At 39.5% G+C, this 10,964-nt stretch overlaps 1 pseudogene across 1 annotated transcript in view; it reads right to left on the bottom strand.

Annotated features, from left to right (window-relative positions):
* LOC144662921 (uncharacterized) overlaps positions 1–8,297 on the bottom strand; it is a 35,106-nt pseudogene extending 26,809 nt beyond the window's left edge. Inside the window, exons 1-9 of the transcript XR_013572560.1 lie at positions 7,971–8,297; positions 7,682–7,812; positions 7,522–7,567; positions 4,886–4,914; positions 3,648–3,735; positions 3,446–3,528; positions 3,158–3,252; positions 2,973–3,072; positions 1,629–1,688 (exon numbers count right to left, since the gene is read on the bottom strand). The product of XR_013572560.1 is annotated as an uncharacterized LOC144662921 (transcript). The remainder of the gene's footprint in view (positions 1–1,628; positions 1,689–2,972; positions 3,073–3,157; positions 3,253–3,445; positions 3,529–3,647; positions 3,736–4,885; positions 4,915–7,521; positions 7,568–7,681; positions 7,813–7,970) is intronic.
* Between the last annotated feature and the right edge of the window lie 2,667 nt (positions 8,298–10,964).

Consider the following 10,964-nt stretch of genomic DNA (forward strand, 5'->3'; position numbering starts at 1 on the left):
CACACCAACCGGATGTTTCTTTCAAATGGTAAGCACCCAATAGCTTATTGCAATGGGTTATTCCAGAAAAAATACACACCTCCCCGACGGATGGCAAACTGGAAATTCTCGAGGGAGGGGGGTTAATGGCTTGGGAAATCCGGGTGGCAGGGGGGGGGGGTCTGAACCTAAAAATTCTTCCTCGGGGTCACTTTTAACTTCAACTCAATCGATATGTTTTACCACTTAAAAGAAGAAGTTTGCCTCAGAAAATCTTGTAGTCTTCCAGTTTATGGTGTTCTTACCTCATATGCTTCAAGTTTACCTTCATAGGACCTTTTATTCATGAAGAACCAGCGCGTTAAATGGATAACAACAACTTTACGATCGGAAAAAACACTGTTGACCGAGCATGCAATGCCTGGAACATTTTTACGGTACCCAGGCCACCCGAGCCCGTGCTTTGCAACATCCTCGAAAAATGCGAAGAAAAGACGATCGGTCCGGCTGCAGGTTGTACTTTTCTGTTTATTTTAGCAAACCCAAAAACTCGTTTTGCTGGCTAACATGCGTATACACAATTTGTGTATTATTTGGCTTCTTCCACTTTATTAATCCATGCCTTACGATCAATATGTTAACAAGTTTATAAAAGCCAGAACGTGGACATTACGCCGGCATGAAAACTTAAATTCTTTGAAAGAAAGGCAAGAGTTCCAGTTGACCTACGGACGATATAGGTAACAAAATTTAAAATTATTGTAGTTCAAAAGGCTTTATTGATAAGCTCAAGTAAATGTCACACTAATAGTCCTAACAGCGGGAACTCAATCTTGTAAACACGCGCCAATTTAGGCCGCCTAATTGTCACCGACAACTGAAATTATAGTTTTTCTTTTTAGCGCATTAAGGACATTTTTCACTGTGTTTTTTCTTACATTTACAAACGTTTTAAGACTTACATATTTGTACATTTGTGCATTTTTTTATATGACGGAAAAAATCAAGTGGCCTCTCCGAGGAGAGTGTACCGGAGATCACTCAAACATACGCGCGATCGTTTAAATAATCTGATTTGAAATGTTGATATTTGACCCGCAAAATTCACAATATTAGCCCAGTTTCGAAAATCATAATAAACAGGGATCTTTTGGAAGAAATGTTGTGTCTTTTCTATTGCCTGTTGTGTCCAGTTAGGGCCTTTTAAAAAAAATGGAAATCCGGGCGGGAGGGGGGTCTAGCAATCTGGGACATCCGGGCGGGAGGGGGGGTCAAAGTTTTTTGCCATCCGTCGGGAGTGTGTGTATTTTTTCTGGAATAACCCAATTGTGCAGCTCTCAGTTTACTGGTAAATTTCAGTAATGCTGCCTGTCACTTATGTGTCAGGCAAAAAAGGTGCCAAAGTTATAGGGGTGGTCAATCATTTTACAAATAGAGGGGAGACCTGTTCAATTTTATGCTCTTAACATGCAGATCTTTTGAAGACAAGTGTTGTGTCAACAATTCACAGAAATTGGAGCAATATTGACCAAGTTATGGCACTATGTGCCAATTGGAACTTTTAGGGGTTAAAGGGTTAATCTATTTTACTCTGGCCCCCCCTCCCCCAGCCCCGCCTATTACAACAACTAGCAAATGCTGTTACATACTCGTTCCATGGTCAACTGTCCAGAGGAATCTACCAATGTGCCATAGATTTCAGCATAAACCTGAAGAAAAATGAAAATACTTTGAACCTCTTTATATTGGACAACTTCTACAGTCAACTCTCGCCTTGCGAACACCTCACTATTAAGGACACCCCGTTATTACGGACAGGAGTTGAAGTCCCAGTCAATATGGACTTTCTCTATTGCAGAGACCAAATTGTGCTCCCAAAGCTGGGTGTCTGTTATAGTGAGAGTTGACTGTACTTGTACCAAGTGCTTTATTACAAGTTTCCGTGGTGACCAGGAGAACTACTGTAGGGTTATGGTTTAAGTAAGTCTGTTCTAATCCAGCAGATCAGAAGAGCCAAGTGACTCCTCAATCCAGTTCCAGTAGCACAAAGTGACTGGGAGTATTGCTTCTCCTTTCGAAGGGGATGCTAGGTAAGGTACCGGCATGTTAAGTTTGTAACTGGGCCTAGTGGCCCATCATGGCAGAGATTATCCTGGTTCCCATAGCATGAAGGGACTAGAAGTATTTCCACTCCTCCCTTAGATGTTATGCTAGTCCATCGCAGGGTTACCCCCCTACCCTACACCTGGGTGGAGAGAGGCACTTTAAGAGTTAAGTGTCTTGCTCAAGAACACAACAAAGTGACCCTGGCCTGGGTTGACCCTGAACCACTTGATCAGGAGTCCGGTATGCTATAGTAACCATTTGGCCACCAGGAATGCTAGTTCCTATTTTAAGCTCCTGGATGGAGCGAGGCACTGTGAGAGTAAAGTGTCTTGTCTAAGGAAAAAACACAATGAACTAGAAGCCACAGTTCATCAACAAACCAATAGCATTTACAAGGCCATTATGCCTCCCACAAAAAAGGTGCAATATCAACAAGCATTTATAATCAGGGAATCAATACAGTAAAAACCCGCGTATAAGAACAAGTGGATTAAGAACACCCAGGCCTGATTTTAGGAATTAAAGTACCATTTATATAAGAACACATTCAGCCTGAAAAATGAAAGTTGTTTTTATATGGAAAAATATCAAAGATCAACACTACTTTTCATTGCACACATAATAGTTCCACCCCAATTACAGTACAGTATTGCCTTGATTTATCAATTTTATTAAAATTAAAATACAATTGTGTGCATATATATTGTTTCATCTATTGGTAGCCTAGTATGTTCCTTATTTTAAGAAACTTTTTTTAAGAACACTTAAGAACACTTACAGGCTGATTTTGCAGATTATAACCCTTTATATAAGAACCAAATCAGCCTGAACAGCCAAAATAGGTGTTCTTATACGCGGGTTTTTACTGTAATTAAAAAACTACACACCTTCAGTGGGTTGATTTCAAGCACTAGTTTGTCCTGGTCAGCCACATTTGCAATGAGTGCTCCAAGAGTTGATTTTAAGTACTCCTGACCAGGCCCTCTCCTGGAATACAAAAATAATCTGTTTAAGTCAAAAAGATCTCTAGATGACGTGAAGAGGAGTAGATCTAGCAAAGCTTCAAAATTACCTTGTGTATGTTGTCATCATTCTTGAGATGGCAGTGTTCGCTCTAAGGAGGCTGTTAAATGTCTCCGACTCGTTAACTTCATACTTCAGAGCCAACTAAAACAACAACAACAAAATAATGATTTTAAGTGCTGAACACATGTGAGCAAAATATCTGATAGTCCAACAACAACTGTACATGTATGTGAAGATGCAGTCAACTCACTGAAGATGGCTTGCTAGTCAGGAGGCAGGTGGCCCTTATAAAGCCCTGTAAAACTGAAAAGAAAGTTGGACATTATGAACCTACCTGAAACATAGTGAGTAACAGATGCTCTTCTCTTAGTTCATACTGATTGCCATATAAGGAGAACAAGGCTGGCTGTAATAAATCTGAAAAAAAAAGGATATTACTTAATAACAGTTTGGTAATTTATTCAATTATGACAGAACACTCAGTACGCTAAAAAAAGATCTCTTTAAATGGTAACTATTAAATGAACTGAATTTACCATCAATCTCTGCAAGAGAGACAATCCTTGTCAGCTGTGCTAGGTAAGAAGCTTCTGTTTGGAGAAGGAAAAACAGATTTCCATATTTCTGTGTGATAAAAGAAAAACAAAATGTTATTAATTTAAGCTCAAGTTTTTCAAAGAAAGAAGGTTTTGTTACGGTTTCTGCATTAGGAAGCAAACACACATTTAGTCCTGAATGCAGCTTCTCCCCTTAGTTCGGGCTGCTAGTCTATTGCGAGTTACAGTGTATTTTGCAGCATGCCTTAATTTTTGTCAAGTTTCCTCTACATGAATTAACTGGTACCTGTTTTTATGGGTAAAGAAAACCATTGTGGAGTAAAGGATCATTATCAGGTCTTCTGTCAAAAAGTCCAATGTGCTACTCACTGATGTTTCTCACTGAATTAATAGCTAGCCACCTCGGCATGCAACCTTGTCATGCTGGCAACTAAAGCTGGTGTGTTTTGATGATCACAAAAACCAGGAGCCCTGTCAGGGCCTTGGCCCCTAGCATAGGTTCAATCATGCCAGTTTGGTAAAGGGGAAGGGGCCTCAAAAACAACATTCCCTACCGTTGCAGGTTGGGGGGTTGGGCATGGAACTCCTACGAGGACACAGTATGGGACCAGCAGAAATGGTGAGGCATCATCCCCAAGGTGTTGCCAAGTTCAAAGAAGCAAGCACTGTGGTCTTAGTGCGTAAATGTGTGCGATAAAAGGGATGGACTAATCAGTTATGACATTATGCAATGACTTGTTCATCACCATCCTCGAACTGAGCAGGAGAAGGGAGCAGGGATGGCGCGGTATTGGGAGTGTTCGCCTTTTACCAATGTGGCCCGGGTTCAACTCCCAGACTTGGCGTCATATGTGGGTTCAGTTTGTTGTTGGTTCTTTAAGGCCTCTTTGAGGCTTTTCTCCAGGTTCTCTGGCATTCAACCCTCCATAAAAACCAACACTTTCAAATTCCAATTGGATCGGGAATACATGGCCACACAAGCTTATAGCTTAAATCCTCACGTGACTAAATAAAGGTAATTTATTTATTTTATTTTACTGAGAGGTGCCTAAAGAGGGAATGGGCCAATCACCCTACCCCAAGGCATGTAAACTCATTTGACCACTGAAATCTTTTAAAGTAATTTGACACTTGAGACATTTGGGTTGACCATTTGAATTAATAAACATGTCAAGGTGCAACCACTCCCCCTAGCCTATTATACACTGTAAACTTACCTCCGGCTGGGTATCATTGTCTATTGGCTCTGAAAGAAAATATACTATTTTATTATTTTTATTAATTACCAGTTGATACAGTTTGAAGAGGAATTTTAAATTTTCTAACAGAATTATAGTGTTCAAAGTTTTCTTTAGTTGTTGGTAGAATTACTCAATATGCTGCAACTATACATGAAGCCTTCTACAATTTCCAAATTCTGTTTCTGTTTTTCCAATACACAACTGATAGAAGTAGTTTTCCAATGTACCTAAGTCAGTAAAACCCTGTCCATCTGGTCACCAAGGGGCCATAAAAATCTGGCCAGAATACAGTGTGGCCATATTTTAGAGGTTTGTAATTCAAATAAAGAAATGAACAACTGATAACTCAGGACTGTCATTTTTTACTTCTCATTATCTGAAAAGTGGGCGGAAGAGGGTCCTTAAAGAAATTCTTACAGGCTCTCCTTCCTTCGCTTGTCTTCGTTCTACCTCATTTTTTCCTCGTTACCCCGCGTTATTCACTCTCCCATAACTACCGAGAGCCTGGAACAGGCTACTAGCTAAGAAGCAGAAAAGACCTGTCTCCAGTCAAGAAGGACCCATGTTCCAAAGTTAGAGGGAGCTAAACAAGGACAGTGAAGGGGCCCTTTGCAGATTAATATTCCAATCAAACAGGATATGCCCCTTTTCCTGCAACTTTGTAATATTGCAGCCAATTTTGATTTGATAGTTGTCTCAAGTAACTTGCATATTCAATTCAAACTTAACTAAGCAAGTTGCCAGGTTTCATTAGAGTTTTGACAAATTCCCATTTTATTTCGACAAGGTTGAGTTCGCAATTTGCCAAACTGGAAACACTCTCCAAAAAACAGCTTTGGGCTGAAAGTTGGGGCTTTTGTTTTCAATTTTGAAGAGCATGGCATAAACAGGAACTTGTTGAAATGAAATCAGAACTAAATCAACTAATGTCAAGACTGAAGCAGAACTTGGCAACTTGCTGAATTGTATTTTCAAGGTCCTTGAATAAACTGCCAATCAAAACACATGTAAAGGTACTGCAAAGTTGTGCAGAAAGTAAAACATCCAGTTTGCGACTGTAAAAAACAGGCTGTAAAGTGATGGGGTCTTAAAAAATTTATTGCTCCAAAAAGTTGGGAACAAATTAGAGAAAGGGAGTGTATTATTAGAGAAATTGGTGTTTCATTGATATAGCTCTAAAGGAGTAATCTTTCTGCTCCTAAGCTAGGATGAAATTCTACTGTGCCCCTGTCCCTGAGTCAAAATGAATAATCATTTCATGAAAACAGTAAACATAACCACATGCAGTGCAGTGTACGTAATCAAGCAGCATCCTCATCCTGGGGTGAAGAAAAAGGTTGGGTTTCAGAGGAGAAAATCACATGTTTCATGCCAAAAATACAGACCTTAATATAATAAATCACATTTTGTTATAGGGTCAAGTTATCTGCATGACTTAACCAAAGCTGTGTCACAACTAGCGCTTTTATGCTGCACAACTTGTAAATGAGGAAGAAGACTTGTATACCGGTATATCTATCCTTACTTTTCAAGATTGGTAGCTCAACATTATTATGCTTACATGGTGCTTCATTATTTTTTGTTTTGGTTTATTTAGTGTGCTAATTATCATGTTAATTTCACAACCAATGACTTGGATGGTGTAACCCATAGACTGGTTGGTGAGCATCAAATTTGCAAGACCATGAGACTTATGTCTTTTTTTTATGAAACCAAGACTTTCCTAGCTTTGCAAAAGAAATCAATACCCTGGCGGGACGCGGTCAACTGGTATGTTGCAAAAAATTTGAGACTGTGAGACCCGCAAAATTTGACTAAAATTCTGCAAGAAGCATATTTTTGGAAGGACCATTTGTCGCCCCTCATAGATAGAGCTACCATGTTACAAAGCTAACCTTATCTGCATGAAAGCAGGCCTCATGCAGGGAGGCCCTGTGACCCCACGGGCTATTTTAAGGGCTACAGACGTCAGATGATGGATTTATCTCATATCTTGTAAAAGTTTTATAAATCGCAAGCGCTGCAGTGGTTTTCTCAAAGTCTCATTGTAACTTTTAGGTTCCCACGTGTATTATCTAAGAATTTGTTATGATACTGTTGAGGTCACACCCCTTACACCCCTGCCGTTTACATGGGTGTTTATATAACAGAAATATTATACAAAAACTCCTTCAAAGAAAATAAAATGTCTGCATGGTAATTTGCAAAGAAAAAAGAGGCTAACGGTTGTTAATGTTGTTTATAAGAAATTATATATCAACACAGCAGGAAAGGAAATTAACATAAAGTTAGCTACAAGTTTTCAGCCGTTTCTGAACTCGTGGGGCGCGCGAAGGAAATTCACCGCATTCTTTAAACAATTACTGAGGATAAAATAAAAGGATGTGCGACATGAGCTTAGAATTTAAAATCCTTCACGACCGTCTCGGATCATCAGCTTATGCCAAAGGGCACGACGGAGGATTAATGAGAAGATTGGCTCCTGGCAGACAAGGGCTGCACTCAAATGTTCACTGCAAGTCACGATTCGGTTCCCAAACCAATAATTATTTAATAATATTCCATTAAAATAAAATATTCATATGTATATTAGGGATGTAATATTGCCTTACCGTACTTCGGGTTTCTCTCTCCTTCGCCAGAATAATCCGACAATTCCTAAATAAAAGTATCGAAAGAACGAGAGAATAAGCCAAAGTACAAGAACTGCACGTTCAATCTAAATGACCGATCTTTGTAAATTACAAAACATTCGTTAATGTGATAACTTACTTCTACAGCTTTCTTGTGGTTGATAAGAAGACCAATACGCTGATCAAAGAAGCGAACCTCCCTTTCCAATTCATAGTTTGTTTTGCTCAAGTCTGAAATCTTGTCTTTGAGAACTTTTAACTGCCTGTGGACTAAAATCAACAACGCAATACACAATATGCTTCATTATATTTCACACACGTGCAACGGAGCGCTTTTACAAATCATAATCAGATGGACAAACCAAACCAAAGCGATAAGAATAAAGACCGCAAAAGAAACCATGTTGAATCAAACAATTTATCCATACTTGAACTATGCTGCAGTTTCTCTTCTTCCCACAAAATTGATTCATCGTCTACGGCAGCCATGAAGCAGTGAGTTGAATGAAATAAAATTCACGTGAAGTCGTCTTGATTGATGTGAGCACGAGGGCGAAGATACAAGGTCGGCACGGGAAAACAACCCCGGACTTCTACGCATCATTGAGAAATCTTGCACCACTGCACTGGAATTTTATCGAGGACATGCCCTCAAGAGCGCTTCCTGAAGGGCAATGTTTAGAAATTATTTCATAGTGTACCGAATGCAGCGTCTGTGAATCGCGCATATCGCTTTTCGTTCAACAGGCCGGATGTTCGCATGGCTTGTTCTGTTTTTACATGTGACTCAGTGTCGAAATCTGATTGGTTAGTTGCCATGTTTTTGACAGCTCTATCTTTTTCCGGTTTTGCGGCGCGAGGGCGGGAAAATGAAACGGAAATACAGAAAATAGATAAACTTCGAATTCCAATACACATGAGAACATTCATGATCGATTTTGTAACTTCGTATTTGTATAGTCAGGTATAGTGAATATTAGATTAAGGAAGACTACAAGGTTTTAGTTCCAACGAGCTATAGTGATATAAAACAGCAACAATTGTAGTAATTTTGTTTTAAATATCCGCCAACATTTTCAAGAAAAGAACGAACCTTGTGTCAGTTTCAGTTCGGTCTTTTAGTTGCTTCAATTTATGGAAATAAAACTTGAATTCTAACTGAATATAAAGGAGAGAGTTTAGACAACAACTTTGTAAAAAACAAAAAGAATGCGAGGCAAACTGCAAAAAGAGCGTGACTCATGCCCTTGCGTAATCACTTATAAGTTTTCCATGTATTGCAACCTTCCTTCAATTGTCAAGTGGTGTTATCCGTATGCTTGGCTTACTTATATTGTAAGTTTGATTTGAGGCTCCCTGAAACGTGCTGAAAGTCACGGAAAAAGAGCCAATAACATGCAATTTGTGGTTTTCTTTGCGATGCGCACAATGTTATAATCTGCGCGGAGCTCGCCCGCGAATCGGCAGGTCCACTATGAGCTACTACAGTAAATAGTCGTAGACAGAAAAAAATTAAACCATTTGCACACGTAGCTATCCACTTGACAAGTTAAGTTAATTGATCAATTTACAACGCTCCCGAAAACATCGCTTCTAAATCCACTTTCGCCGAAAGAAACCGCGGCGCCATATTATCATGAAACTGTCCGTATTTATCGGTCTTTTATCTGATGGACTTCTCAAGACACCCAATATCTGAACAATTAGCTTAGAGGTGCCAGTTAGTGGTTAATATGGAGCGAGTATCAGCACCAAGAACGCTTTTTGGAATGCCTTGATGGCTTCTAAGTTTTTGCGTTTTTTGTCGTCATGCGTTTTCCCAGCGGTTTTCCCTGCGAACGCATCAATGCAGCCGAGTTTTCTTTCGGCCGCTGCCCCTTGCCCAAGCAAAACAACAAGTGAAAAACGGTCTTTTTCCTAGGGTGTTATATCTATTTTCCTGTTTTCGTCGAAAAGACAGATCTACGTCTATAGCAGGAAGGCCAACAGAAATGGTTTGATGTTATGAAACATTTTTCGACAAATTGTTCAATGTTGTAGAAAATACGGAAATGTTGGCATAAGGATGTCGTGAACGTTGCGGAGTATGATATTACCGAACATATATACAAGTTGATTAGAATCGATGGGAAACAAGTTTGGATCGCGGATACTTTTGAAATTTGACAACAAAAAAATGTTTAAAAAAATTGCTTTCTATATTAATAAGAGTATGTTTTGGAAAAAATGATAATTCGACTGTAACGGTATACAGTCAACTCTCTCCAAAAAGCGGACACCTTTGGAACCGGCCTGCAGCTGTCCGAATTGGAGAGCTGTTCGTCTCATAGGGAGTTTAGTTACTCTCCAAAACGGACACTTTGGAACCGACTCCAGCTGTCCGTATTGGAGAGGTGTCCGTCTTATAGGGAGTTTAGTTACTCTCTAAAACGGACACTTTGGAACCGACTCCAGCTAAAGTTTCTGAAAAACGTCAAGAAATGTCCGTCTTACAGAGGTGTCCGTCTTATAGAGGTGTCCGTTACTTAAGAGAGAGTTGACTGTAGTGCTGAAACTGCTTCCAGATACAGTATCACATGATAAATTATTCGAGTGGTCTATTTTCATAAACGAGAGCTAAACGAGTGGACTTCTCAGCAGTGTTGTTTTGACTCACTTCCTGGGCGGATTGTTTTGCATCAGCTGTTTCCGCAATTTCTTTTTGAAAATTGCTCCTGACAAGCCAGAAAAAGAAAAGAAATCAGCAGTAACTTCCGGACGGAGTTTTATCACAGAAAGCTGAGAATGTGACAACATTCATTTTCATTCATTTACAAGTAAACGGTCGGAAGTATTTAAAAGGGCAAGTTGTCACTAAAATACATTGCTTAATGGGTGGTACTGACAACTGGAATTTGTAGAACATTGTTTATAAATTTCAAGAATTTAGGTTTCTGCAAAGAGTGCCGACTCAGCGAGACTCTGAAATGTTAAACTCTGAAATGTTGGACTCTGAAATCTTCGATCCCCGTGAAAAATAAACTGGTGAGTGGAGAAAACATCGTCTGATCACATGTTACGAATTTCGAATTCCACATTCCATCAATTGATTTTTGCCATCGTTTGTTGGCTTACTTATTTTTTTTTAGTTTATTTTTAAGCAGCCTATTAGTCGTAACAGCATTTTCCAGCAAAACTACAGAATACAGGGCCACTTATTTGCATGTCATTGAATAAGAATAGCATCTATTGTGTTATGCCTCGTTCTATAAAGAGTGCCGACACGGTGGACCGAAGTGGCCCTGCATTCTGTAGTTGTTCAATTTTACTTTTGCTAGTGCCAATTCCAAGCTCACGAGCTGTAAATTTTTATTGCCGCCGCGCCCGGTAAGCTTGAGAACAAAAGTCTAAACAGCACTGAGCTTGGAAGATAATTGGCTTTA

Source organism: Oculina patagonica, chromosome 8 (assembly GCF_052425735.1).
Source record: "Oculina patagonica isolate OP01 chromosome 8, crgOcupat, whole genome shotgun sequence".
NCBI classification, from domain to species: domain Eukaryota; kingdom Metazoa; phylum Cnidaria; class Anthozoa; order Scleractinia; family Oculinidae; genus Oculina; species Oculina patagonica.